General features: G+C 58.7%; 1 protein-coding gene across 11 annotated transcripts in view; it reads right to left on the bottom strand.

The window, feature by feature from the left end:
• MAD1L1 (mitotic arrest deficient 1 like 1) overlaps nucleotides 1-22,220 on the bottom strand; it is a 423,430-nt gene that overhangs the window by 275,849 nt on the left and 125,361 nt on the right. For 2 of the 11 annotated variants that reach the window (XM_037995246.2, XM_073012881.1), the window contains exon 1: nucleotides 5,593-5,744. The exons of the other annotated variants lie outside the window; for them this stretch is intronic. The gene's annotated coding sequence lies outside the window, so the exon portion shown is untranslated. Of the gene's footprint in view, nucleotides 1-5,592; nucleotides 5,745-22,220 lie in introns of those variants that run through there. 11 annotated transcript variants of the gene reach the window in all.

Here is a 22,220-nt window from a genome sequence, read left to right as displayed (position 1 = left end):
GTGTATATAAAAACGCCAGGAAGGATCTTGGCCAACAGTCACAGCAGCTTTCCCTGGCAGAGGCACGACGGGAAACCTTTCTTCTCAGCTTTGCTGTCTCCTCCACATGGTCGAGTGTTCTCAAAGTGGGTTGCTTTTGTAATCAGACTCAGAAAGGAATTCAAATAAAATGCTGACATCCCCTTCGCTCTCCTCCTCCTTCCTTCCAGGTGTGGGAACACAGCTCACAGAATGTGGGGAAAGCAGATACGCTGAACCTGGAAGAGGAATTGGCCCCCAAGACAGCTCCGTCTCATCCACCCCATGAGACACAGTGGCACTGGCTGGGCCACGCACGGGAGTCCGCAGCTGTGCTCCGTCAGCCAGAGGAGCACGGAATGCAGAACCCAGGAACGCAGACAAAGCCACTGTGGGGCACGGGGCAGCAGCCAAGGAGAGGCTCCGTCAGCTAAAAAGGCTCAGGTGACGATGTCAGGTCAGCAGTCGGAACCCCCAGAAGCTGCTCCCGAACCCAGGACAGCAAGGCAGGGAGAGGACAGGACCCACAGAGCCATAGCGTGCACACAGAGCTCTCAGGCCACGCGGGCGCAGACGGTCGTCTGTGCAGCTCACAAGGCCAAGGAAGGCAGAGGCCAGGGAGGACAGCGCCGGGGATGGAGGAGCCCACTGGGAGCACACAGCCAGCCATGAGCAAACACACAGTCCTTGCTGAGCTGCTGGAGACAGGTGGCCGCAATGCCAGCCACAAGGAGCAGCCCTCCCAGGAGGCTGAGCAGGGACCCACCCGCGGTCAATGTGGAGGAGTGTGTCCCTGAAGGGCTCCCAGCAGCCAGCACTCCCTCTGGATGCAGAATCCACAGCTCTCACATCGGGAATGGGACCCTCACTCGCCCACACTCTTGACAGAGGACGCCTGAGCACCCTTGTGTGTTGGAACCTATTCACAACACTGCTGAGGAGGTGCTGTCCTTCAAGTGACAAGAGGAATGAGAAATAAGACACAAAACCAAAGTCTATAATGTGCTCGACGGGGAAAAGTGACACAAGACAGCGAGACAGGGAATAGACAGTCTGTTTCACAGGTGGGCAGAGAAGGCCCACAAGGAGGTAACAGTTATGAAAGACAGGAAGGAAAGTTAGGAAGGCTGCTGCTATCCAGAGAGGGTGCCAGAAAGAGGACCGGCCAGTGCAAAGGCCCTGGGGCAGGAGCGGGGCTGGCAGGTGACAAGGCACTGGAGCTGAAGCAGTGCTGGCAGGTGAGAAGGCACTGGGGCAGGAGCGGGGCTGACAGGTGAGAAGGCTCTGGGGCAGGAGCAGGGCTGGCAGGTGAGAAGGCCCCAGGGGCAGGAGCGGGGCTGACAGGTGAGAAGGCCCTGGGGCAGGAGCGGGGCTGACAGGTGAGAAGGCCCTGGGGCAGGAGTGGGGCCGGCAGGTGCAAAGGCCCTGGGGCAGGAGTGGGGCTGGCAGGTGAGAAGGCCCTGGGGCAGGAGTGGGGCTGGCAGGTGCGAAGGCCCTGGGGTAGGAGCGGGGCTGACAGGTGAGAAGGCTCTGGGGGCAGAAGCGGGGCTGGCAGGTGAGAAGGCTCTGGGGCAGGAGCGGGGCTGACAGGTGAGAAGGCTCTGGGGCAGGAGCAGGGCTGACAGGTGAGAAGGCTCTGGGGCAGAAGTGGGGCTGGCAGGTGAGAAGGCTCTGGGGCAGGAGCGGGGCTGACAGGTGAGAAGGCTCTGGGGCAGAAGCGGGGCTGGCAGGTGAGAAGGCTCTGGGGCAGGAGCACAGCTCACAGATGCAAAGCAGCAAGGGGTGAGGACTCCGACAACGAAACCACATGACCCATCCACACAGAGACCAAACATGGCAAAGGTAACCCAGGGCGATGGGAACTGGGGGGGAGTTTCCAGGAACAGGAAGGCGGGCGGGGGGCAGGAGGGACTCTGGGCTGATCACACTGTTTCCTGACCTGGTGCTGGTGATGGTGTGTTCACAGATAATTTGTGCAGGTCTCTACATATACTGCATACACTGCACTTCAGTAAAACGTGAAGAAAATGAAGTGTTTCAAACTGAAAAATCATTAAATAGTAAAAATATATATATTTTTTTATATATATATATGTTTTTTTGAGGCGGAGTCTCACTCTGTTGCCCAGAGTGGAGTGCAATGGTGCAATCTCGGCTCACTGCAAGCTCCACCAAGCTCCACCTCCCAGGTTCACGCCATTCTCCAGCCTCAGCCTCCCAAGCAGCTGGGACTACAGGTGTCCACCACCGCGCCAGGCCGTTTTTTGTTTTTTTTGTTGTTGTTTTTTTTTTGTATTTTTAGTAGAGACAGGGTTTCACCATGTTAGCCAGGATGGTCTCGGTCTCCTGACCTCGTGATCCACCCACCTCAGCCTCCCAAAGTGCTAGGATTACAGGCTTGAGCCATGGTGCCTGGCCTGCAAAAAATATTTTAAAATAAAATGTTTTTGGAAAGATTAAAAAAAAAAAAAAAGGCCAAGCACACACCCCTTTTTCCACATACCCTTCACTTCAAATAGCAGAAGAGATACAAAGCAGCCTGAGTGGGTCAGCGTAGCTCCCAGGCTGCAAACAGAGGTAGGCAGTGCTGCAGCCGCGGTCGCTGTTAAAGAGAAGGGCAGCGTAACCAGAAGGGAGACACGAGCGAGTGCTGCGGCCGTCGCTAAACAGAAAATGCACGGAGGCGAGGCGGGCAGCAGCAATGCTGGGCAGGGTGAGGCGACACTTCCTCCCTGAGCCGCTGTCATCACCTGCCTGCTGCGAGAGGGGTACAGGGACACGCAAGTGCACAAGGCTCAGCCGGCGGGGCCAACGCAGGGAAGCCGTGAGGACAGCAGTGCAAGGACAAGAGGGACAGCCGCGGGTGCAGGCCAGACGCCCCAGCGTTCTCTAAGGGGAAGGGCAGAGCGCATCCAGGCACACGTGCCAGCAGCCCCAGGGTGGGTGGGGGTGCCTGAAGGAGAGAGGCGAGGCGTCTCCCTCGGTGGAGATTTGCTACTGTGGAAGGAAGGAGGAGAGAGCAGGTCCGTGAGGAGACACGGCAGGAGAGACGGGGTCCCTCGTGAGGGCCTCAGGTTCGTTAGAATCTGGCTCCCCCAAGCCTGATCAGGACTCAGTCATGGAACGACAGCTTGCAGCCCACAAACGGGAGAAAGCAAGGGCCAGTGGCCAAGACGGCCTGTGGCTAAGGCCATCGGAGCACACAACGCCACACAGGCTGTGCTCAGGAGAAAGGTGAATTCCAGATGAGGACAGGGTGGGTCCTGAGGGACCAGCCTCCAGGACACTTGCCAGCCACAAAGTCGTCCTCATCGGCCACAAGGGCTCCCAGGAGGAAAGGGCCCGGTGCTCCCAGGGAGAAGGCACACAAAGACCCAGTCCTCCGGCACAAAGAGTTGTGGCGCTGACCCTCTGTGTCTGCACACACCTGGGGGCGGGAGGGCTCACGCCTGCAATCCGGCTTTGGGCACACACGATCCTGCCGAACCTCAACATGGACTCGGCTTTCGCTCTCAAAAGCCGGGTCTCTTCCTACGCTGCTTTTCCACAGTTTTGCATTTGTTAGCTGCCTACATGGGACCAGGGGACCCTTCTATTTTAGTCTGTATGTGCAGCGGGCAGGGCAGGATGGGTACTGAATAGCTCTCCAAGGGGCATCTGAATTGAAGACGTCAAGGACAGCTTTCACCGCTACAGTGAGACCCTGTAGCTCCTCGGCAGAGGACCAGAGGACTGAGGCCAGACTCAGCGCAGAGAACCTTCCTACACGTGTCTCAGGCACACTCGTCACCTCAGGCCCCTTCACGAGGCCCAACCACAGATACAAGGGGGCGGACAGGCTGCAGCTGCCCCACCACCATCATCCCGGCCAGCAGAGGCTGGGGGCCCAGACCCACGGCACAGCCCGACAGGCCCAGCAGAGGCTGGGGGCCCAGACTCACGGCACAGCCGGACAGACTCAGCAGAGGCCGGGGGCCCAGACCCACGGCACAGCCCAACAGCAGAGGATGCTGCCAGTAACCCCGGCCAGCGGCTCTGCCTCTGCCCCTCCAGGTTGCCATCCACAGGCGGGCTCCCTCCAGGACTGCCGGGAATGACACCGCACCCAGGGACCCTGCCGGGCACAGAAAGCAGGCAACGGACCACAGTCGACATGGTTATGATAAATGCACCATGGGTGTCCGCCATGCCAGCTGCAAGGTGGGAGACGTGGAAGGGGAAAGGGGGCAGCCTCCAGGCTCCCAGCTCCACCACACTCCAGCCCACCTCAAGGCACCCAGGCATGCGCTCACCCCACTCAGGCCTCAACTTCCTTGTTTCCGGGACACACAAGAGGAGATGACCACTAAGGCCTCCTTAGCCGAGACCAAGTGGACGGGACTCTAAATCACCCCGAAGTCCAAAGCAACACAGGGCAGGAGGTGAGGACGCGGGGCCAGAGCCGGGACACCTAGGGAGGGGGTCTCACTCTGCCCGGGCCCCAGACAGGCGACTGCTCCAATTCATCTCAGCCCACACCACTGAGAAAGCAGCGAGGCCACCTTCCTCACAGAGAATGCCGAGGAACCTGAGCAGGGAGCCAGGCAGTGAATGAGAAAGGGCTCCTCACACCTAAAGAAGCTGTGAGGGTGAGAACCCAGGCAGCAGGGGACGCAGACACCCACAGCCGCGGCCGACTATCCATGGGCACCAGGCCTCTGGAGGTGCAGCAGGGCACGCCCCTGGCACAGGGGATGAGGCGAGAGACACACACAGCAGCAGGGGCTGCCCAGACCAGCAGGGGTGGCGCCCAGTGGGGAAGGGAGACAGTGAGGCCTTGAGGCTGCAGGAGGCGTCTGGGACCCCTGCGAGCAGTGCCCACATCGAGGCTCAGCCCATTCTGAGGCTCATGCCTGGGCGGCGTCCCTCAGCAAGGGGTGAGGCCAGGCGAGCAGGAGGGGTGCAGCCGCACAGGCTTCTGCGCTCAGGCCTCCCACACCAGCGGGGAGGGCACGCTCAGCAGGGCAGTGTCGCACTGGATCAAAGTAAGACGGAACCAAGAGGAAGCTTCACCTCCAGCAGGAGGAAGGCAGCGGAACCACTCACGTGGCAGCCCCATGCCACAAAGCTCTGTCTTCTCGGGGCACAGAGGGCACCAGTGAGGACTGCCTGCGACTTCAGACTCTGAAGACACACTCAGAATCACCTTGCTTTGGAGGACTCAAAATAACCTCGAGTCTTTGAGGCCCCAGGGCTGGGGCTGACTGCACAGCACCGACCTCTGTCAAAGCCCCGTGGTGCCAGGGCGTCAGTCACACACCAGGCCTCCGCGCAGAAGGCCCACGGCAAACATCCTCCGTCCACAGATGAGGCCTGCACAGCACATGGCCACGGTGGCCCAGGTGCTTAGTCCAGACAGGAAGAGACCTCGGGCCCTAAACCTGTGACAATCAGACACAAGTGGGCAGGAGTCCCTCCTACTCACCGCAAAGACCCAAACGCCAGGGTCCCTCTGCCCTGCTGCCTGGGGTGGGTCCCACGGAACCGTGCCGTACGTGGCAGCAGTCACCCAAGCCATTGTGTGCATGGTCTTACCTGGCTGACGAGTCAGGAAGGCTACGCTAAGGACGGCCCCCCTCAAACAAATGGGCAGGGGGCACAGCGCTGCAGACATGTCCATCCAGCACAGCCCTGGTCACGGAGGACACAGGACAAGCAGGCGTCACCTGCTGCCACTGCTCCAGGAGGCCCATGGGAGCGCGCTACCACATCCGGCGGCTGCCCGGCATGAGTCAGAGGTGATGAGAAGATCTACATACCACAGGGCTCACACCACACGCCAAGCATCATGCACCTAAGGCCTGCTGTAGGCCCGGAAGTAGGCCCAAGAAGAAGGACCAAGGGGAAACGGAGAAACAGAAGGAAAGCGCCTGGAGGGCCACATAAAGGGGTCAGAAAAGATGCTGCTCACACTGGACCTCAAAGGCTGAGCTGGAATTTGCTAAGCCAAGAAGGCAGGCATGGCAGTTCTTAAAGAGGAAACAACAGAAAGTGCTGAAATGTTTGGGGATGGAGGGCACCCTGGCATGATCATGGAGGCCTCCTGACAGGATGGGTGGCAAGGGTGACAGAAACACAAGCGACCCCAGTGCACGTGGCTGAAGAGGGCAGACTTCACTGAGGCTCCCGGGAGCCCTCGTGTTCCTGAGCGCGGCAGCAGCACGGCCCCGGGAGCCCTCGTGTTCCTGGGCGCGTCGGCAGCACGGCCGGCAGCACAGCCTCGCATGGTCCGGGAAGGAGCATCCCCCGAGGCCCGGGTGTTACGTGCAGCAGCCACAGCCTGTCTCACCTGGACCCACAGCCCCACCTGCCCTGTGCACTCCAGCGCCCGCCCACAGCTGAGGGTGCGGGCCAGGGGCTCGCTCTGCTCCTCAACCGGAGCCGTCTCCCGCGGCCCTGGCTGCCTTGGCTTCGTTAGCATTCAACCGCAATTTATTCCTCTCTCTCTGCCTTCTTTTGTGCAACAGAGATAAGTAACGTTTCTAATCTGTGCTATCTCCCAGCTGCAAATGTTCAAGCACTTTTTTCTTTTTATTTAAAAAAATGAAATCTCATTTTAGATTTGCAAAAGAGACAGCTAGCAATCTTTACTGTACTAACAACCCGCCACCCAGAGGCCAGGCGGGAGCGCGGACGGAAGTGAGCGCATCGGGCTGGGAGGCAGCCGAGTCTCAGAAGCCGGCGCTGGGAGATTCATTCCTCTTCTCTTCAAAAAACCCATTAGACGTGGTTCAGAAGAGGTACTCCTACCCGAGACCCGGGAAGCACCCGGGCCGTGGCTTCCTGTGAACAGTCCTCAGGCGTGAGCTCTCAACCCTGCAGGGAGGAGCCTCTGGTAGGCCATCCTGGCCATGAAACTATCCCCAGTGGGACTGGCTGCTGACTGTGAGGAGTCACCTGCCACCAGCCCAGCCCTCAATGCCCCAGGCACGGCTCAGAAGAACCAGCACGAACGCTCCTGGTGTCACCTGGGCTAACCTGGCATGTGGATTTTCAAACTCTTCTCACAGCTCAAGCCAAGGGGCTGGCTGTGAACTCCTTACAGGTAGAGGTCATTCCTTACACCTCGCCCCCGGCCACACAAAGCCCAAAACCGTCTCAACTGACAAACTGACGTGGGTGTTTAATAACTACCTGTTGATGGATTAGGACACAGGAGAGAAGCAAATCCCAGGCAACCTTCGCGGTTTTAGAGACAGGTGCACGCTGGTTTACGATGGCCAGCGCAGACAGCTGCAAGTACTTTCTGCTGCAGACCAGCAGGAAAAATGAGGAGGAAAAGGTCTCAAAGCCCAGCCTGTTTCTGAGCAGAGATAGGAATCCCAGCTGACTAGATCTCCACATTCTCCTTTACTCTTGAAACTCTATGAGAGAAAGCATGGCCTTTTGGCCTTGAGCCTTTTGACAGAAAGTAAGAAGCATGCCACAGCCAGACGCTTCTGAGCGCGAAGCATCTGTTTCCTGGAGGGGGTGCCGCACTCCAGACATTACAAGGCTGAGGCCTTGCTCTGTGGCACTGCCACTTCACTTCTGCTTTACCATACCCGCCTGCCTGCCCGGCACGTCTGCCTTGTCCTGGCAGGCCAGGCCCTGAGCAGGCCCTGCACCACCTGCGGCCTTCCTGACGCCTGAGAGCAGAGATGTCGTCCGTGTCCTGGGCCCTGGCTGCAAACCAGAAGGCGTCCTTGGAAACAGCTGCACCAGGCCAGCACACAGCAAGCAGGGAGAGCGGGAGCCACGTCCACCCGAGCCCCAGGTCCTGGCCGCAAATCATCACTTCATCTTGGCAGCTCATTCTGTTTTTATGATCCATTCTAAATAATTAAGCTGGCCCTGAAGGGGTGGGAGGGTGGGAGGGGAACAGCTCGCTGCCCACAGCCAAGTCCCAGCAACTGGAGGGACGGCTCCTGCACGGCTCCTGTCGGGACGGGCGCAGGGGCCTCCAGCACTCCCCACCTCCGCTCTGCAGACATGCCTGACAACTTGATGTTGGTGTTAAAGTCGTATCATTTATGTAACAGTGCAGTTATTAACGAAGCCTCATTTGCACGTGTCAGGGGAAGAGAAAAATCACCTAATTAACCACTTTCCCCATCAGCAAAAGGATGGGGGGAGTGCTGCCAATTTGTTTTCAACGGCTTTCTTCCTACCCTCAGAAACTCGCTCCCCTTTAACAGGAAAAGATTTATAATCCTTTGCCACAAGGGACTGGAAAAACCCTAGTTTCCGCTGGGGGAACATTAACAGACCAAAGAGAATGTGGGCTTTTGTGCTGCGGGGTCTGGCCAGGGGGAAGGGCCATAGCCACTATGCCTGGCACGAGACTGGGGCTCCACTCCTAAAGGGCCTCCATCCAGGAGGCTGTGCACCTGGACCCTGAGAGCCAGTAGGGATCAAAGACTTTTCTTCTCTCAACTTACCAAAGTGAGCAACCTCTACACTGCTACCCACCAGGCTACTGGCTCCGTGCTCACCAAAGTGAACAGCTCCTATGCTGCTCGCCCACTAGGCTGTCGACTCTGTGCACAGAGGGCCACAGCTGCCTCAGTCACCATCACAGCTCGAGCTGGCCCACGCCTGACACATGCTGGATAAACACATACCTGGCAGGAGAAGGAGGGGTGTGGTCCAGTGCACACGGGGGGTCTCTGCAGCAGGGAAGACCCTGACTGGCGGCCTGAGTCTGCCAGGGGTGGGAGTGGGCAGATCACACAGCCTCACTGACCCTGGACCCTCCTGTCTGACTCAGGACTGAGAGTCTCCCCAGCAGAAGAGGCTGAGAGCACAGGGTAATGTGAAAACGCAGGATCGGTCCTGGTACCAGTCACAGGGCAGACTCTCAACAGATGCCAACTCCTGCCACTGCACCCGCCATTATCACCAACACTGTCACTGTCACCACCACCACCACCACAACCACCACCACCACCATCGCCACCACCACCACCACCAATCACCATTACCACCATCACCACCACCACCATCACCACCACCAACCACCATTACCACCATAACCACCACCACCACAACCACCACCACCACCACCACCACCACCATCACCACCACCACCATCGCCATCACCACCACCATCACCACCATCACCATCACCACCACCACCACCACCACCATCATCACCACCACCACCACCACCACCGCCGCCACCACCACCACCATCGCCGCCACCACCACCACCATCATCACCACCACCACCACCATCACCACCACCATCACCACCACCACCATCGCCGCCATCACCACCACCACCGCCGCCGCCACCACCACCACCATCATCGCCGCCACCATCACCACCACCACCATCACCACCATCACCACCACCATAACCACCACCACCACCACCACCACCACCACCACCATCATCACCACCACCACCATCGCCGCCATCACCACCACCACCACCATCGCCGCCATCACCACCACCACCACCACCACCACCACCATCACCATCACCACCATCACCACCATTACCACCATCACCATCACCATCACCACCATCACCACCACCACCATCACCACCACCACCACCACCACCACCACCACCATCACCATCACCACCATCACCACCATTACCACCATCACCATCACCATCACCACCATCACCACCACCACCATCACCACCACCACCAGCACTCTCACCATGTCACCATCACCATTGTCACCCTCACCACCGCCACCGTCACCATCACCACCACCGTCACTATCACAACCGTCACCACCAGCACTCTCACCACGTCCCCACCATCACCACTGTCACCATCACGGTCACCACCACCCTCGCACCATCATGGCCACTGTCACCATCTCCACCGTCACCGGTACTCTCAGGACCACTCTCCACACCATCCTCAGCATGTGACGCATCCTTGTCACTCCAGAGACAACGCCCAGAGACAGCATCTTCTCCTACCCACTCCTACGCCGGGCCTTTCCTCAGGCGTGTAAGGCACATGGAGAAAACAGGCTCAGCAGAGGTGGCACTGTCCCCTCTCAGGACATCAGCTCCACAACTCAGAGGAGGCAGCCTCCCTGATGCTGCCAACACCTGGGTCGGGAGCTGGGTCAGGCCTGGCCACGCTGCCTGCCTACTGCAGACGCGCGTCCTCTCCCACCTCGGGGCCCCTGCGCTTGCCGCTGCCTCTGCCTGGAACGGGGCTCTCTCCCCTGCCCCTGCACCCCACAAAGCGGCAGCTCCGACCCGCGCTTCAGCTCTCGGCCCACGTGGTGTGTCCGGGGGAGGCCGTCCATCCGGCCACACTGAGTGCCGGGTCGCAGCTCACGCTGTGGCTGCCCCGGACGGGTCCTGCACACACAGCCATTCCTGTGCTCCCGCACTCGGTGAGGACCTGGGCCTGCCTGCCCCGCCGCCTGGCAGACGGCACATGGGACATCGCCATGCCTAGTGATGACGTTTCTGTTTGGAAGAAGAAGAGGGTAAGCACGTGAGAAGCCAGAGGGTGAGGCGATACAGCCGTGCAGCAGATCTCACCCCTGAGGCCACTCACGGCGGCGGGGCTCTCAACCACCGTGCTCTTGGTTGGGCGGGGCGACCGCAGACGGGCCGGCACAGGGGCAGAGCCCACCACCAGGTGGCCCTGGGAGCCCCTGTGAGGGCCTCTCAGGAGCTGGGCAGCACAGGCAGAACACTGAGACTAGACCCCACAGGGGAGAAGGAGGGAGCGGCCACAAGGAGGAGCAAGGAGGTGGCTGCTCAGAGGGCAGGTGCTGGCCTCCTCCCTGCCCAGAGCCCGGCAGTGTGGCACCAGCAGACCCCCAGAACTACTGTGCACGGAGTCCCTCCACATCCCCAGGCAGAGTGACAGTCTCACAGGTGGTGTCCAGACTCTGGAGAGGGGGCGGGAAAAGGCAAGGAATGCGCGGAGACCACCAGTTCTGATCCCACGCCATACACTCCACCCCACTCGGTGTGGGAGAAAGCGGCCCCCAGGCAGGGCAGATAATTAAATATGCAGCCAGTGTCTGGAAATCATTCAGTGAAGGTAAGGAGTGTGCTCTTCAGTGGCCTGCCTTGAGCAAAAGCATCTCATGGCAGGTAAGTAATGATCAGAGCTCTCTGAGCCAACTGCACAACAGGCAGTATCTGTTATTAAAGGCATGCTGCTTTGATGACCAGAAACCTGAACTGGAACCAGTGCAGGCTGGGCCTCCATTTGGGAAACCAGGACAAAGGCAGAGCAGACAGCGGCAAACTCCCCACAAGAGGCAAGCTCAGAGTCCCCCATGCACTGGCGGAGGCTGCTCAGCCCGAGGGGAACTGCACAGGCTCCTGAAGGCAGATGAGGCCGCGGAGAGAAAACACAGGAAGACAGCCCCTGCAGCCCCGCCCTCCACGGAGGAGAGCCATCACAGGCGGCTTGATAGCAGGCCAACGGGGACACGGTCTGGCATGTGGAGGCGGCCTGTTGCGTCAGATCCCCGACCTGCATGTCAAACACGCTGGTGCCTACAGGAGGCGGCTGCGGCACCTGGACACTGGGAACACGCGCTCTGCCACCAGAGATAGGCTGGGCTCAAATGAGAAAGAATGAAATGCCAGCAACTACAGATCTTCCACGAAAGCTCCCCTTAAGCCAGCTCTTCGGTTTAAATGAATTTACTCCTCGTTAAATTCTTAACCTGAAAACATAACTGTTTTATACTTACATGCCTCATTCTGACATTCCTAACGCCTTTGTGGTGAAAGACCTCACTGCCAAATCCCACTTTAATTATCTGAGCACGGGTCACATAAATCACTGCAGCTCCCACGCCAGCCCGTGCACAGCCACGCGGGCTCAGCCTGCGGCTGCCTTTCCTGCTAACATGCAATGCAGGGCAGGTCATATTCCCCACAAGCCCTGAGGACTCTTCCCGGAGCACAGGGAAGGAAACCGCTCACTTCCTAAATGTTAAAACACCAAGGGAACTACGCATAGTCCGCCTGGAGATGGGATCCCTGGCACAACCCAAGGGCGGACCCACCCGGTCAGAGCCCAGCTTCCCCAAGGCCTGGACGCCTCAGTGAGGGGCTGTTCTGAAAAGAGGTCTGCTGGGAAGAAACTGGCTGTGCCTCTGCATAAACACCGCACCGTCCTGCTTGGGGATATTCCAGCGAGCAGAAAAGGTCGGTCTCTGCCGACAAGGGCCTGGTTACTAACGAAGGGCACTAACACATGAGCTGGCTTCAGGTGGTCACAGCCTAACAGACAACAAAGCCAGCAGCGAGGTGGAGTGAGGGGGCCCAGCTAAGAGCAAGGGGAGGAAGGCCTCGAAGGGCAGAACGGCCCGCAGAAACGGCAGTGCCCTTCGGGGCGGTCTCGGCTGGCCTGGCAGCAGCAGAGGAGAGGCAGGCTTCACGGGAGGGTGGGCAGGCACAGCCTGTGCTGGGGCAAGGCAGGAAACGTGGATCATCACCCGAGGGGCCGCACTGATAAAGGACAACCCAAATGTCTGCATTGTTAAAGTGCATGCGGCTGCTCCTACACTGCCCTGAAGCCAGGAAGTAATGAGGCCACAAGCCCTGAGACCAGCCGTGCAGCCTTGCCAAGACCAGCCACGCACTGAGAAGGCTCTGAGGGAAAATGGGGCCTCTCTCACCATGGCCCTCAGCCTGTCTCCTCACTGCCACACGGTCCAGTAAGAGACCACCTTCCAGATGAGACCAGAAAGCCCAAGCCCGAGAGACGCTCAGCCGAGACCCCAGTCCCATCAGCTCCGGCTCTCTCTTCCTCAACGCTCCTCACCCGCCCCACTCCCCAGCTCCAGGGTAGGGCAGCAGGAAAGGTCCCCATTGTCACAGATGCCACCTAGCAACACCTTCTGGAGCAGACAGTCCCAGAGCCCCACCCAGCTGCGGCCCTGCAACCAAAGGGCACCACCACCTCAGCCCTGCCTCTACCCCACACAGGGCCCCGCCCCTCCACCCTGCCCAGCATGAGGCCCCACCCCCAGACCCACCTATCACACACAGCCCCAGCCATCACACAGCCCTGCCCAGCACACAGTCCTGCCCCACCACACGGCCCCGCCCCCCACCACACCCAGCATGAGGCCCCACCCCCAGACCCACCTATCACACACAGCCCTGCCCAGCACACACTCCTGCCCCACCACACGGCCCCGCCCCTCCACCCCGCCCAGCATGAGGCCCCACCCCCAGATCCACCTATCACACACAGCCCTGCCCAGCACACAGTCCCGCCCCACTACACGGCCCCGCCCCTCCACACAGCCCAGCATGAGGCCCCACCCCCAGATCCACCTATCACACACAGCCCTGCCCAGCACACAGTCCCGCCCCACCACACGGCCCCGCCCCTCCACCCCGCCCAGCATGAGGCCCCACCCCCCAGACCCACCTATCACACACAGCCCTGCCCAGCACACAGTCCCGCCCCACCACATGGCCCCACCCCACCACACCGCCCAGCATGAGGCCCTACCCCCCAGACCCACCTATCACACACAGCCCTGCCCAACACACAGTCCCGCCCCACTACACGGCCCCGCCCCTTCACACAGCCCAGCATGAGGCCCCACCCCCAGATCCACCTATCACACACAGCCCTGCCCAGCACACAGTCCCGCCCCACCACACGGCCCCGCCCCTCCACCCCGCCCAGCATGAGGCCCCACCCCCCAGACCCACCTATCACACACAGCCCTGCCCAGCACACAGTCCCGCCCCACCACATGGCCCCGCCCCACCACACCGCCCAGCATGAGGCCCCACCCCCCCAGACCCACCTATCACACACAGCCCTGCCCAACACACAGTCCCGCCCCACCACACGGCCCCGCCCCTCCACCCCGCCCAGTATGAGGCCCCACCCCCAGACCCACCTATCGCACACAGCCCTGCCCAGCACACAGTCCCGCCCCACCACACGGTCCCGCCCCTCCACCCCGCCCAGCACACAGTCCCGCCCCACCACATGGCCCCGCCCCTCCACCCCGCCCAGCACACAGTCCCGCCCCACTACACGGCCCCGCCCCTCCACACCGCCCAGCATGAGGCCCCACCCCCAGATCCACCTATCACACACAGCCCTGCCCAGCACACAGTCCCGCCCCACCACACGGCCCCGCCTCCCACCACACCCAGCATGAGGCCCCACCCCCAGATCCACCTATCACACACAGCCCTGCCCAGCACACAGTCCCGCCCCACTACACGGCCCCGCCCCTCCACACCGCCCAGCATGAGGCCCCACCCCCAGATCCACCTATCACACACAGCCCTGCCCAGCACACAGTCCCGCCCCACCACATGGCCCCGCCCCTCCACCCCGCCCAGCACACAGTCCCGCCCCACATGGCCCCGCCTCTCCACCCTGCCCAGCATGAGGCCCCACCCCCCAGACCCACCTATCACACACAGCCCTGCCCAGCACACAGTCCCGCCCCACCACACGGCCCCACCCCTCCACCCCGCCCAGCACACAGTCCCGCCTCCCACCCTCAGCACAGGGCCCTTGCCCTACTAGGCCTGGGCGGGGAACTGGGCCCTTAGTGCCGGCACATCCACTGCATCGGTGCCTTGCCTGAAAGGTGCGATGGGCAGGGTGGCAGGCCGCTCCTCTATGGGATCTACATGTCACTGCCACCCTGCCCATCCCTGGAGACGGCCACAGTCACTCACACGCTCCCCGCTTCCCAGGCCTGGCCCCACCCTGCCCTTCCCACATGCGCTCCTGGGAACGTCCTTCCCACCCTGTCATTCCACAACACCCAAAGTGTTTCCTTCACAGTGCTTTCCACAATGTCAACGCACTTCCTATGTTTCCAAACATGGGAGGGTATTTGAGGGTCGGAGACAGTAAATGCATGGACACGGTGATGGGTGAAAATGGTTTCTCAGCTGCCACCCAGATCTGCAGGGGCACCCACGGGGATGGTGCCTGGCACATGTCACTGGACTGTGTCCTGGGCTGTGACACCGCAGCCCTCCACAGAAGAGTCCAGGCAGGGGGCAGGAGACACCAGGGCCCCCCTCCGCAGGATGCTCAGCAGCGACACAGAGCCCATCCAGGTGCTTGGAAAACACCTGTTTTAAAACTTGCTGACCAAAAACCCCAAAATGGATCATTTTTGAATACAAGGAGCACTAAAGATTTTCATTATGTGCGATAACATTCCTATCAGAACGGAACAAACTTGGGGGCTGCAGCGAATGAATTCCGGGGGGATTCGTGTCCGCTGATCACTATGCAGGCCCCGCCTCGTACCACAGCAGGCTTAATTGGCATTTCATCCCCACATTGTGTCTCAGAAACGAACAAGGTGCAATTATGGTAAAAAAGAGCGCTCCGCCGGTTTTGGTTTAATTCATGTCATTCATCCGCGTCAGAATCAGCACAGATGTTCTACTGGAGGACAGAGAGGAAGATGAGTGGCTTTCAAATTATACTTTTTTAGTTTAAAACTTTATTTAAAATAAAAAGTTATTTAAGTGAAATTTACAACACAGTGTTTTTCTCTCTTTGTTTTACTTGCTATAGGGCATTAACTTTCAAAGGCTGGTTCTGCTTAATTTGATTTTTCATTTTCAAATGAACATCTGTGTTTAGGTCTAAAAAGCTCTTTGTTTAAACATACAGAGCGCCAGAAAGGGTCTGAACAAAGCCTTCCTCTGTAAACACTTGATTACCAGGAAGGCCTGCTTTTCACAGGCAGCCAGGGGTTGGCAGAGGAGGTTTTCACTCTGGCTTTCTCTCTAAGGTCGGTAGAAACTTTCTTCTCCTTTCAGAGTGGGAGAAACAAAGGCAGCAGCCCTGCGGTAACTGCTCGGCCTCAGAGCTCCTTCTGAGGTGGGGGTGCCGGCAGCAGCGGCTGTCAGAAGTGGGTCCACGTGGCCCTCAGGAGCCGGCCCGATCCACAGTCAGTCCCATCCCCTCTTCACTGGCGAGTCTCTGAGCCAGCTCCTGGGGAGAAGCAGGGCCCCCGGCGAGGGTCGGCAGGAAGAGCACGGGGCAGACCACACAGGCGCCACCGAGTACGGGTTCCAGACCCCAACTCCGCCATGCCGGACGCATCCCCGTGCCCACACGGCCTCCCCGCACCCACTACGCAGCTCCGAGCTGCTCACCCTCAGCTCTGGGTCCTCCGTACTCACTTCGGATTCCCATCGGAGGGCAGGCCCTGCCTGTGGGCCCATCACCTCCCATCTCCCCTAGACCGAAAACCTGAGCTCTGTTCCTCCTGAAACGAGGCCAGCCCTCCAGTGGCAATTACGTGCAACTTCCCTTGGCCTCTGCTGCTTCTTCAGGCCACATGGACCGTCCCTGCCCTAAGCGGCCTGTGAGGGCACTGCAGGCGCACACAGAAGCAAGTGAGGAGAAGCGGCTGCAGCAGCGGCAGGGAACACGGCAACACTGGAGCCAAACCCCACCAACCCCAGGAGGGCGCTCGGGAGCGAGGCCCCAAGGACTCTGTAAACGGCAGAACTCGTAGCAGGGAGGTGTGCGGCCTCAGGGTCCCAGCAATAGCCCCCAGCGGCCTCGACGATGCTCTGGCCTTCAGCTTCAGCGACTACATCAGAAGACTTCTCCACAATCAAAGATCGTCAAGAGCTGGTTCACATAGGAAGTTTAGCAAGAGCTCACTGCGGCTGTGTGGGTCTAAATAGGTTTAAACACTTCTGTGTTTTTATAGCATTATATTTAGAAACCTCTAAATAAAACTCATGGAGAGTGTTGCAATAATATACATTTTTTAAACTAATTGAATGTTGCCATTACAAGTGCTATTTTGGACAATCTGCTAAATATGTAATTTAGGAATTAAGATTCATATCTTACAGGATACGCTAATTATTCCTTTGAATCCGTTTGGGTACTTTCTGAACACACACAAGAAGTCTGAGAGTTGGCGACAACATCCACCCTTCTTTTCCACGGCGCAGAGGTCAGGCCACTAACAAGGGCACAAGCATGGGCTCAGCACCGTCGCGAGAGCGCAGACCCAGCTGTGCAGGCTGGAAGTGGCCACGAGGCCCACGCCTTTCCGGTCCAGCAGGCTCCGGCTCAAAGCAGCAGGAAGTTCTGTGTGTTAAACCGCAGCCGATTTTCCTAAGGCTCCCCTCCGTTGATCTCACACACGTTATCAAAATGACATAGACGTCTAGATGGCAGCACCTCGAAGACTCCTGAAGCCTCCTTCTGTGGCTAGACTGTGCACTGGCAGCCATGCTGCCGCGTCCCACCTCGGTACACAGCAGGCACAACTGAGCGGGCAGCTGCACAGCTGTTCCTGTTCCCTTCGGTGCCTCAGGAGCCACGCCCAAAGCGGAAACCAGACCCCACGGGGCTCTGTGACTCGCACAGCAGCACTGCCACCTCCTTTCCTGTGAAGCATCTACTTCTATTAATACAGTCTGAGACAGAGTTCACTTCTTCTGAAGTCACAACCCAACAGCGATTCACTCTGACTCACACTGGCCGTGGAGAAGACTCGAGTGACTCAGACACGCGGCAGATAAAGGCCTCCTTCCATCCTCACACAGGAAGTAGTTTTGGGTCTCAAGTGTCTTCCTTTTGTCCCAACTCAAATTTTTCTTGCTGAAGAGCCATCATGTCAGACTATTAAGATGCTTTTGGATCTGTGACAGGCTTTATAAATCAATAAAAGCTACTTCTGTACCAAGACCGCTTGCCCCCAGTGCAGTCCGAGCAGGGAATTCCATGGTGCACGCCCATAAGAAACGCTTTCTGCATCTCACAGGACAACAGCCGTCTGCACTCAGACCCCACCATCTCCCTCAAATACAGTTTCCCAGCAGAGCCGAGGAAATGATGGTGCAGGCAAACCCTACGTCCCCGGCTTGCTCTGCTCTCACCCGTCCTTCCCTCGAGTCCCGTACACAAGTGAAGGGAAGAAGAATGGATCCGGAAGCAGCCGGGTACAAAGAGCAGAAGAGAGCTTCAGTGTCAAGTCCGCAGGGCACGCTGCAGCCAAGCCCTCCGAGGAAAAGTAAATTAAAAACAAGAGGCACAAAGAAGAAACAGGGAGAGAGGAGGAGCACACACTGAGTGTCCACTGTGCCCGCCGCTCGCTCCCCCCACACCGTGCGGTCGGTGTGATCATCCCGCAGACGAAGACTAGAGGAAGCCGGGCCTCAGAGCCCGCAGGCGCCCCCACACACCCCTCTACCTCCGCATGCCGGCCGCCCGCAGGCGCCCCCACGTGCCCCTCCACTTCCGCACACCAGCTGCCCAACCCCCAGTCCAAAGTGCCCCCACGTGCCCCTCCACCTCCGCACGCCGGCTGCCCATAGGCGCCTCCACGTGCCCCTCCACCTCCACACGCCGGCTGCCCAGCCCGGGTCCCAGGCGCCTCCATGTGCCCCTCCACCTCCGCACGCCGGCTGCCCAGCCCGGGTCCCAGACGCCTCCACGTGCCCCTCCACCTCCACACGCCGGCTGCCCAGCCCGGGTCCCAGGCGCCTCCACGTGCCCCTCCACCTCCGCACGCCGGCTGCCCAGCCCGGGTCCCAGGCGCCTCCACGTGCCCCTCCACCTCCGCACGCCAGCTGCCCACAGGCGCCTCCACGTGCCCCTCCACCTCCGCACGCCGGCTGCCCAGCCCGGGTCCCAGGCGCCTCCACGTGCCCCTCCACCTCCACACGCCGGCTGCCCAGCCCGGGTCCCAGGCACCTCCACGTGCCCCTCCACGTGCCCCTCCACCTCCCCACGCCGGCTGCCCAGCCCGGGTCCCAGGCGTGGAAGCCTCCCAGGTGGCAAGGAGCTTCTGAGACCACGGCTGCTCAGCCCTTGTTCTCTGCTCTAGTCACGGAGCGTGCCGCAGAATGAATGAGGTACGGTCTTTCCCTAGTCACTGGAGAACAGAGATCAATGAAAAAGAGCACTGAGAAGGGAGGAAAGACAAAAGACTTAAGAGAGGAAGCAAAACGAAACCAGCTTCGATTTGATCCTGGTACGTGGGAAATCAGGTGGAGAGAGAGGCTACAACTCAGTGATGACCAGAGTCCAGAGGGCTGTGCGAGCCAACACGGCTGGGGGCTGCAGAAAGCACCACAGCGACTGTCTGACACCAGGTCGGGGCCGGCAGCCGCCCGCTGGAAAACCCAACATGCAGCCCACACGCCCCTGTGGGGGCAGCTAAGCCCAAAACCCTGGCGTGGCCCGGCATGAGCAGGGCTGTGCGGAGTGGACGTGCGCACACCGCGAACACACACACCGGATGGTTCCCGCTGTGGAGACCCACGTGGCAACGTCTTCTGAAGTTAAAAGGATGCCAGGATCCAGCAGTCCCACTCCTAAGAAGGTGATCAAGGATAAGTAAGAGTTTAGATCATACAAAGCCAACATTTCCAGCAGCTTTACTCCACTTCACCAAACCCAGAAACACCACAGATATCCTTCAACCAGTGAACGAATAAACAAGACCTGGAGCAGCCATGCCTGGAGCATCACTCAGCAACAAACAGCAGCGCTGCGATTCACACAGCCACGCGGTGAGTCCCAAATGCACTTCCATGAGCCAAAGATGCCACATTTGTATGACATTCTGTAAAAGGCAAAATCACGAGACAGAAAGCATGCCGGGGTGGCCAGGGAGGGGAGTCTGGGTGGTGGGGCTCTAAGTCAGCCCCAGGCATGAAAAAATGCCCAGATGTACAGCAGAAGGGCAAGTGTGGCTGTACATACAGGTTTTTTTAATCAACCAGAATGAAAAAGACTCAAAATGAAACACCAGCTCTAAGCAGTCAACCTAAGGAAATCACAAACAAAGAACACCACGCCAGGTGATGGGAAGCACGACGGCACCCACGGTGCTGAGGAAACGCCACGTCCACTGAGAACTGTAGGCTAAGGACAGAAAGGCCTGTGCACAAACACCACCCTCGCGAGTCAACCTCTCCTCACAGAGCTGTGGATTAGCAGTTCCAGAAAGACCTTGTGCACACGTGAGGACTGGATGGGTAAGAAAACACGGTGTGTGCTCACAGCTGGGCTTCTCAAGACCAAGACGACAGCACAGGAGGCGAGGACAGCCCAGGGGTGCTTGATGGAGCCAGTGTCAGGGTGTCCACCGAGGGGCCCCAGGGCCCTGACACACCCAGAGCAGGGAGCACCCTACACCCACATCTCATTTCTAAGCAGCACTCCACAACAAGAGGAAACAGGGCTTGCTGGGAAAGTTGCAGACTCTGGGAAAAGGGCAGGAAAAATCTAAGTTTAGAGCATTTTGCCATGCCAGATAGTTAAAAAAAAAAATGCTTAAAAAAAAGATGAGGGCAAATCACAGGGCACAAGAGCCCAACTGTGAGAGTTCCCGGTGGCCAAGGCTGAAATAACGTGAATGAACCAAATCAGCAGAGCCCTGGGTCACGACCATGAAGTAAAACAGAGAAAGTAACGGACACAAATAACTGACTCAGCGAGGGGCAGAGCCTCCCTCAGCAGAGTCCCACTTGGGAAACGGGGACAAGGAGCAGAGCCTCCCTCAGCAGAGAGTCCCACTTAGGAATCACGGAAGAGACGGGCGTACAGAAACCCGGCCTGTGGCCATGGTGACAAGACCCGCAGCCGAGATGCACCATGGATGCTTGAACTAGGAGAAGTTTGTGTAAGAAATAGGGGCCAGGCGCAGTGACTCACAGCTGTAATCCCAGCGCTTTGGGAGGCCGAGGTGGGTGGATCCCCTGAGGTCAGGAGTTCAAGACCAGCCTGACCAACATGGTGAAACCCCATCTCTACTAAAAATACAAAAGTTAGCCGGGCGTGGTGGCAGGTGCCTGTGGTCCCAGCTACTCAGGAGGCTGAGACAGGAGAATTGCTTGAACTCAGGAAGCAGAGCTTACAGTGAGTCAAGATTATGCCACTGCACTCCAGCCTGGGCAACAGAGCGAGACTCTCTCTAAAAAAAAAAAGAAAAAGAAAAAGAAAAAAGAAATAGGATATTCGCATATTCTCAAAGCATCTTCCCCAAGATACTTATTAATTACCAGAAGAAAAGCCACAGCCAAGCATTTAGGGAGACCTTCGCCAGGTGACCACTGTGACCACACCCACAACAGAACATGGTGACGTCGCACACCCCGACATCACACACCCAGAGAGACACGACATCCCCTTTACGGTTTTCTGTCCAAAAATGCATAGCTTCAACCTAATCATGTGTAACACCAGACTCACTGCCGCTGAGGAACATCCGCAAAACACCAGCCTGCACTCACGAAGAGGCAGGGTCACGGCGGCAGGAGGGACCGAGGAGCAGTCTTTCCTGTCCCAAAGTGCAGGGCGGGATGGGGCCGCCAACACCAGGGGGATCCCAGGCCAGATCCTAGGAGCTCAGTGGGAGAACCGGCAAGATCTGAACGCAGTCAGGACCTGCGCCTGCTGCACCCAGGCCTTACAGCTTCTGATAACTGCACGTGGGCTCGCAAGACCTTACCCTCGGGAAAGCTGGGGAGGGTGCGTGGAAACATTCTCCATGTCTTCTGCAACTTTTCTGTCAGTGTAACATTATGTCAAAATGAAAAGTTCCCAGAAGAACATGCCAGACACAGGAGAAAGACAAAAGGGCAAATGGCTGGAGGGTAATGACTCATCCCAAAGACCATCTCAACACACTTGGGCAGGCGGGCAGGAGAGCCCTGAGCCAGCCCACAGTCTGAGCAGGGAACCTGCGGGTCTTCCCCACACAGAACACAACTCCCACCCTGCAGCACCGCCCGGCCGGGGCTAACACCGGTGGACGCCATCCTCCTCAAGGCCACTAAGTGTACGGTCCTAGGCCACCTTCCCTGAAAGAGACAATTGTGAGAACTGAAAGCTTCGCTGCTAGGATCAATCTTGCGGGTCAGCTCCCTGCAGCAAGGCCCAAGCTGACGTCACGTGACAGAAGGATGCTTCATGAAGATGAGCACGGCTGTGACTTGAAAGGTGGTTTCTTAACAGGGTCCAACAAATACAGCCTGTGGCCGAATCCCAGCCACAGCCTATTTTTGTAAACAACTTTTTTTTTTTTAAACAAAGTTGTGTTGGAACACAGCTACCCAGAATCCAATACGAATCGTCACTGCCACTCTCACAGCGTGATGGCAGAGTTCAGCATCTTCGACAGAGACCACCTGCCGGCAAACCGTGATGAGTCCCTCCTGGCCCTTCACACAAGACACTCGT

This window comes from Chlorocebus sabaeus, chromosome 28, assembly GCF_047675955.1.
Source record: "Chlorocebus sabaeus isolate Y175 chromosome 28, mChlSab1.0.hap1, whole genome shotgun sequence".
Classification (NCBI taxonomy): Eukaryota; Metazoa; Chordata; class Mammalia; order Primates; family Cercopithecidae; genus Chlorocebus; species Chlorocebus sabaeus.
Note: the sequence above shows the minus strand (reverse complement) of the source record. Positions and strands in the feature narration are given on the sequence as shown.